The sequence below is a fragment of the Stegostoma tigrinum genome, chromosome 16, assembly GCF_030684315.1.
Source record: "Stegostoma tigrinum isolate sSteTig4 chromosome 16, sSteTig4.hap1, whole genome shotgun sequence".
Classification (NCBI taxonomy): domain Eukaryota; kingdom Metazoa; phylum Chordata; class Chondrichthyes; order Orectolobiformes; family Stegostomatidae; genus Stegostoma; species Stegostoma tigrinum.
Window position 1 is genome coordinate 49,047,114 of NC_081369.1, and position 6,842 is coordinate 49,053,955.

A 6,842-nucleotide genomic window follows, 5' to 3' on the forward strand; every position below is an offset into this window, starting at 1 on the left:
GGAAATTAGACATGTAAAACAGTTCTGGCAACTGAAATTAAGCAAATAACTATAGATGTTGGAAATTTTGAAACAAAAATAAATTACTGGAAAAGCTAAGTATTTGACGCGAGAGAAACAGTATTAACTTTTCTCAATTCTGAAGAAGGGTTCTGGGACTCTGTTAACTGTGTTCCTTTCTACAAATGCTGCTGAACCATCCAAGTTTCTCCAGCAATTTCTGTTCGAGTTCTGGCAACTGTTGCTTTTTGAATGACTTCATCCATCCCAACCCATGGAGTTGACATAACATTGCCAGATTTGTTTTGTGGAAGACATTTTGTGATTTCTGACCTTATGCATATCAGATGCTGAGAAATTTTAGCATTCATACCAAGTTGTTGACGGATTTATTTTGATGCTCTGAAGCAGAATACTTTGAGTGGCAAATCATTGAGGTAGGTTTATACCTTAACTTCCTGGATGTTAAGCTGGTATTGCAGAACAGCTGATCATTGGGGCAAATGCCAGATTTTTATTAGTTTCAGTGAAGATGAAAATTGGACTTTTGCCACAATGGGTAGCTGCTCCACATTGCTGGTATAAAATCATCTGTAAGATGAAAATCTGTTCCCCTGTTATTGGCTTTATAAAGAAGATACGTAAATGTTAAACTGGAGCCACATATTCATACCGTTTTAAAATTTGTGTTTTGATTTATTAGCATGTAGTTAAATTCTGCTACAAATCTTAACTTTTGTTTGGTACTGTTATTACCCTTTTTTAACAACTGAAAAATAGAGAATCTAAATGTTGATCTGGATGTGACTTAATTAAATCCATCAATAAACTTAATTGTACAACAGAAATGTGTTTTTGCTTTTGTCAGTATTAGCTGTTGCAAACTTTATGGAAATTATCCATGACCTGTCTACTTCATTCTGTACTGGGTTGGTTACTAGAAATGTAGAAAGTAGCTTGCGCTAATTTAAAAATGCTAAGTTGGGAATTTACCAGAAGCGGTTGCATATTTGCAGGTTGATGACACAGTACATCAGCTAGTTGAAAATCCTAGCAAAAGGGATTAGACAGTAATTCTGTATTTGTTTCACTCACAACTGATCTGCTTTTCACTAACCTTTCACAGACTGCATTAAAACTGGAAAGAATGGTCAAACCTGCTTCTCAGCTCTAAACACAGAAAAATGTTTAGCATTTTTTCCCACCCTTGGTCCAGAAACTCCCCACCTACGTCCGTGACATCACCAATGCCCTCCACCTCCTCCAAAACATCTAATTCCCTGGTCTCCAACACCTCATCTTTACCACGGAGGCCCGATTACATTGCATTCCCCGTGTCGATGGCCTAAAGGCCCTCCGCTTCTTCCTGTCCCGCAGGCCTGACCAGTCCTCCTTCACTGACACCCTCATCCGCTCAGCAGGACTCCTCCTCACCCTCAACAACTTCTCTTTCAATTCCTCCCACTTTCTACAGACAAAGGGGTGCCCATGGGTACCTGCATAGGCCCAAGTTATGCCTGTCTCTTTGTAGGTTACGTGGAACAATCCCTCTTCTGTACCTACACTAGCCCTGAACTCCACCTCTTCCTCCGTTACATTTGATGACTGTATCAGCGCTGTCTCGTGCTCCCACGAGAAGCTTGAACAGTTCATCCACTTCACCAACACCTTCCACCCCAACCATAAGTTCTCCTGGATCATCTCTGATACCTCTCTCTCCTTCCTGGACCCCTCTGTTCACATCTCTGGCACCCACCTGGAAACTTGAAATATCCATTTCAAGCCCAGCAACTCCCACAGCTACCTTGAATACACCACCTCCCACCCATCTTTCTGGAAAAATGCCATCCCCAATTCCCAATGCCTTCACCTCCATCGCATCTGCTCCAAGGATGAGGCATTCCACTCTCGAACATCTCCGATGTCCTTGTTTTTCAAGTACCGCAACTCTTCCCCCCCAACCACCACAGCGGTCGAGAATGCCCTTGACCATGTCTCCAGCGTTACCCGCAACTCATCCGTCACACTCCCTCCCAGCAATAACAACCAAAACAGAATCCCCCACGTCCTCACATACCACCCGACCAACCTCCGGATCCAATGCATCATCCTCCGTCACTTCTGCCATCTGCAATCTGACCCCACCGCCAAATACATTTTCTCTCCCCACCCCTATCTGCTTCCCGGAGGGACCACTCTCCTGGGATTCCCTTGTTCGCGTCACACTCCCCAACAGCCCCACCACACCCTTTTCCCTGCAACCGCAGGAAGTGCTGCACCTGCCCTTACACCTCCCTCACCCAACAGGCCCCAAGAAGACTTTCCACATCAAGCAAATGTTCACCTGCACATCTGCTAATGTGGCCTCCTCTATGTCGGGGAAGTCAAGCAGAGACTTGGGGACCACTTTGCGGAACACCCACGCTCGGTTCGCACTAAACAAATGCACATCCCAGTCGCAAACCATTTCAACTCCCCCTCCCATTCCTCGGACGACATGTCCATCATGGGCCTCCTGCAGTGCCACAACAATGCACCCAAAGGTTGTAGGAACAGCACCTCATATTCCTCTTGGGAACCCTGCAGCCCAATGGCATCAATGTGGATTTCACATGCTTCAAAACCTCCCCTCACCCTACTGCATCCTAAAACCAGTCCAGCTCCTCCCCGCCTCCCTAACCTGTCCTTTGTCCCACCTCAAGCCCCACCCCATCTCCTCTTTACTAACCTCATCCCGCCCCCTGACCTGTCTGTCCTCCCTGGACTGACCTTTCCCCTCCCTAACTCCCCACCTACCCTCAACCTCTACTGGCTCCATCCCTGCCTCTTTGACCTGTCTGTCTCCTCTCCACCTATCTTCTCTTCTATCCATCTCCTATCCGCTTTTCCCTCCTTCCCCTCCCACATTGCTGAGGAAGGGTCTAGGCCTGAAACGTCAGCTTTCCTGCTCCTCTGATGCTGCTTGGCCTGCTGTGTTCATTCAGCTCTACACCTTGTTATCTCAGATTCTCCAGCATCTGCAGTTCCTACTATATCTGAATAAATGCCTGTATAATTCTTTCTAAATTAAATGCATAACATTTAAAATGAAAAGAAAAGTGACATTTTTCAGAATGCTACAATAAAAACACAATTTACAATATGTCAGAAAGCATCAGCGGTAAAGATAAAGTATTATGTCAATAACCTTTTCATCAGAACTGAAGAAAGATTGAACCATAAGTTTTTTTTTGAGCTTGTGAAGAGAGGGAGGGGACAAGAAGAACAAAAATTAAGGTCTGTAATGGGGTGACGGATACGGTTAATTAGTGAAAGATTACATAATACCAAAACCAAGAAGAGCAGGAATGGACGGGTCCCAACCCGAAACGTCAAGGTTTCCTGCTCCTCTGCTGCTGCTTGGCCCTTTGTGTTCACTTGGCTTCGCATTGTTATCTCAGATTCTCCAGCATTGGTAGTTCCTACTGTCTCTGAATAAAGAAACAGTTGTGTGAATAGTTGCGCATTAGCCATTTACATTTAATAACAAACAAGCCAACCCAAAAAGAAAGGATGGAGGAAACAGTACTCAATTGATATCAGAAGGGTATGGAATGCCAAACAAAGGATTCTGTTTCTTGAGTTTTTGGTGAGCTTAATTGGAACACAGCGGTGTCCAGGCGTAGAAAGGTTAAAGTGAGAGCAAAATGGAAAATTTAAAATAACAAGGCAAATACTTAAATTAAATGAGATATTTCACAAATCATTTTCTGGTCTTTATTTGGTATCCTTCATATACAGGTGACCATTATCAGTGACCTAAAGCGTCTGTTTGGGGCCTTGGATCGTGAGAGAGGAGGCAGTGAAACGACAGATATTGCCTCTCCTGCAACTGTGCAAAAAGGTGTCTTATGGAGGGGAGGCATGGCTGAGGAGAGGTCTGGGGTGTTATGGAGGAAACAGTCCCTTCACTGTGCTGCAAGGGGAGAACAAGACGAGATGTGTAGATTGATGACAATGCACGTGAGCTGGTTAAAATGATACACGTTGAGTACAAAGGCTTGTAAGGTGAATACAATGGAGTCCACTTTGTTCTTTCTCTAATCTTTCTGCCCATGGTCTGCTATAGTATGCCAATGATGCTCAATACAAACTCGAAACCGCTTCTCATCTTTTGTCTCCATACCCTATAGCCTTCTGGCCTTGATATTGAGGATGACAATGTTGGCTCATAATTTCTGCATTCATCTTATTCCAAACGTTGTGAGGGGCTTTTTTCTTTTGATGGTTGTCTTTATTCTTTATCCTTTCATATTGCATTTAGGGGGCTGAAATACAGCCATATATGCTTAATCTTGATTACTTCACACTTCTGGCCCTGCAAACGAGACATCCTACTCTTCCTGGCTGCCTGCAGTGATACACCCAAAGCCTGGAGCAACCATGGGGACTGGAACCAACAAAATGATGTAAATTCTTTTGGAGGGTTAGTGATGTGGGGTTCCCAGGGCAAGAGGGTCAGCAACCAGGACGAGGTGACTTTCAGTGCCCTACCTGCTCCCTATCTCTGCTCACTATCTGTGCCTTCAGTTGCCCCTGGATTGTGACAAATAGAGGTCGTCTAGTCTCATTCACCTCCCCCCATCAAACCTGGCAGCCAAGTTGACAAGTTTCCCCAGTCTAGAATGAGGCCGTGTCTCTTGCCTGCTGAGAAAGCAGCTAATCAACCTGGTGGTGGGTTAATTGACCACTTAAAGGCCTTAATTGGTGGCACGTCATGAAGGTCAAATGTGCCAGAACTTGATCACAAATCAGACAATTGTCTCCAGTGCCATCCCGCCCGACTATTTGACCGTCTGGCACTTCTAGGAAAGGCAATTTTTTTCACCATGGATGCTGCCAAACCGGGTGGGTACTTCAGCACTTTTTGTCCTTTTGAAAGGAAACTATGTGGAGGACTTTGAATATAAAAGGAATTGGGCGGAGCCAACCTATGAATTGAGCTGCTAGGAATGATTAAAATCAACACCCGTCCCTTCTCCCATAATTTTTTATTGTTTCTCTTGATAATGTTAGGTTGTGCAGAATCTGGGAGGTGATGACATTCCTAGCCAGGCTAAATCTCAGTTTGTTAATAGTTTCCTTCTCATCTATTGTCTTTCCTGCAATTTTGCGTATTTTCTATTTCACCTGCATGAAACTCACTCTGACATTAAAAAATAGTATCACTGATAGTAGGAACTGCAGATGCTGGAGAATCTGAGATAACAAGGTGTAGAGCTGGATGAACACAGCAGGCCAAGCAGCATCAGAGGAGCAGGAAAGCTGACGTTTCGTGCCTAGAACCTTCTTCAGAAATGGTATTTTTCTTTTTCAACATGTAGCACTGTGGCAGGAATCCCATAATAATATTCCCCACATTTTCTGTTGCAATTTATGCCAGTAGGCATAAAAGGCTGCAATTATTAATTTTGGAAATGATATAAAGTAACATATCTGACTTTGCATTTTTATTGCAGCTTCTGTGATATACTTTGCCATGTTTTTGGCACATTAACTTCAGATTGCTTGGTTTCTTTTCACTTGAAATGTTATTTTTAATTTGAAAAAGGCATTCTTATATTTTGCAATACAGTGTGATAATTGCAGCAAATAAAGAGACAACCAGTTTCTCAATGCCGCCTCTTTACAGTGGTTATATACCATGAAGTTAGAATTTGTTTTGCATAGGAACAGAAATTGAGTCACAAAGTTTACTCTGCTGCTTATCTTGCAACAATTGTATTAGAAATATAGATAATTTTGAGACTTTAATATGATGATAAATGCTTTATATTTCAGTATTAAGATAGTATTCTGCTTAGCCCATTGGTATCTTGTTTATTAAGACTATAAGAAATGGTAGTCCATTCATTCCCTAAGTCTGCCCTGCCATTCAATAGGATCATGGCTGATCCGACACTCCTCAAGTCCACTATCCTGTCCTTTTTCCTCCAACGCCTGATTCTATTGTCTTCTATTGTCAAACTATCTTGTTTTCGCAGCCATCCGTCCACTTGCAACGGTGCACCCTTAGGATCTAGAAATTTCTTCCTTCGGAGTCTAAATGCAATACAAAAACAAAAATTGGAAGCTAGCCTTACAGATACAAAAATCATTACAATTCGCTAATTAGAAAAGGACTGTGATTCACCTCCAAAGGAATAAAATTGAAATGCAGAGAGGTTTTATTAAACGTACATAGGGCCTTCGTTGACCAGACTTGAGAGTTGCTTGCTGCCTCGGGCAGGTTGGGTGTGTCTTTTTTTTTCAGTTTCCCTTAATTTCTCACGTCATAAAGGACTTTTTTTTACATGAAAATTGCATTTGCTGAAAATATGCAACAAAATAGAAATTGCTGTTAGCACTCAGTTGATCATTTATTATTTTAGCAGAAATTGGATAAAACAATGGATGAACAACCAGTTTAAAGAGAAACATCACAAAGGAAAAAGAGGAAGAGGGTTAATGCATACCAAACAAGTGTGTTCAGGAAAGAATTGACATGAAGCCAAAGTTATTCGATAGGGTGAGTGAAAGCTTGGTTAAAGAGGTAAGTTTTAAGGAGATAGGTCAGGTGGAAAAGCTGAGAATTTTAAGGCCTGTATGACTGAATGAATGGTAGGATTAAATTAGTTGGAATTGAAGGAGGTTGCAGAGTTAGGGAGGGCAGGACCACAAAAGGATCTAAGGTGAAAGATGACAATATCAATTTGGAGATATTGCTGTGAGAAGGTGATTGGATGACTGAAACAAATGTAGGGATTTGAATATAAGGGCAGGTGATGAATTAGAATTTTGGATTAACTTAAATTTATTGAAGG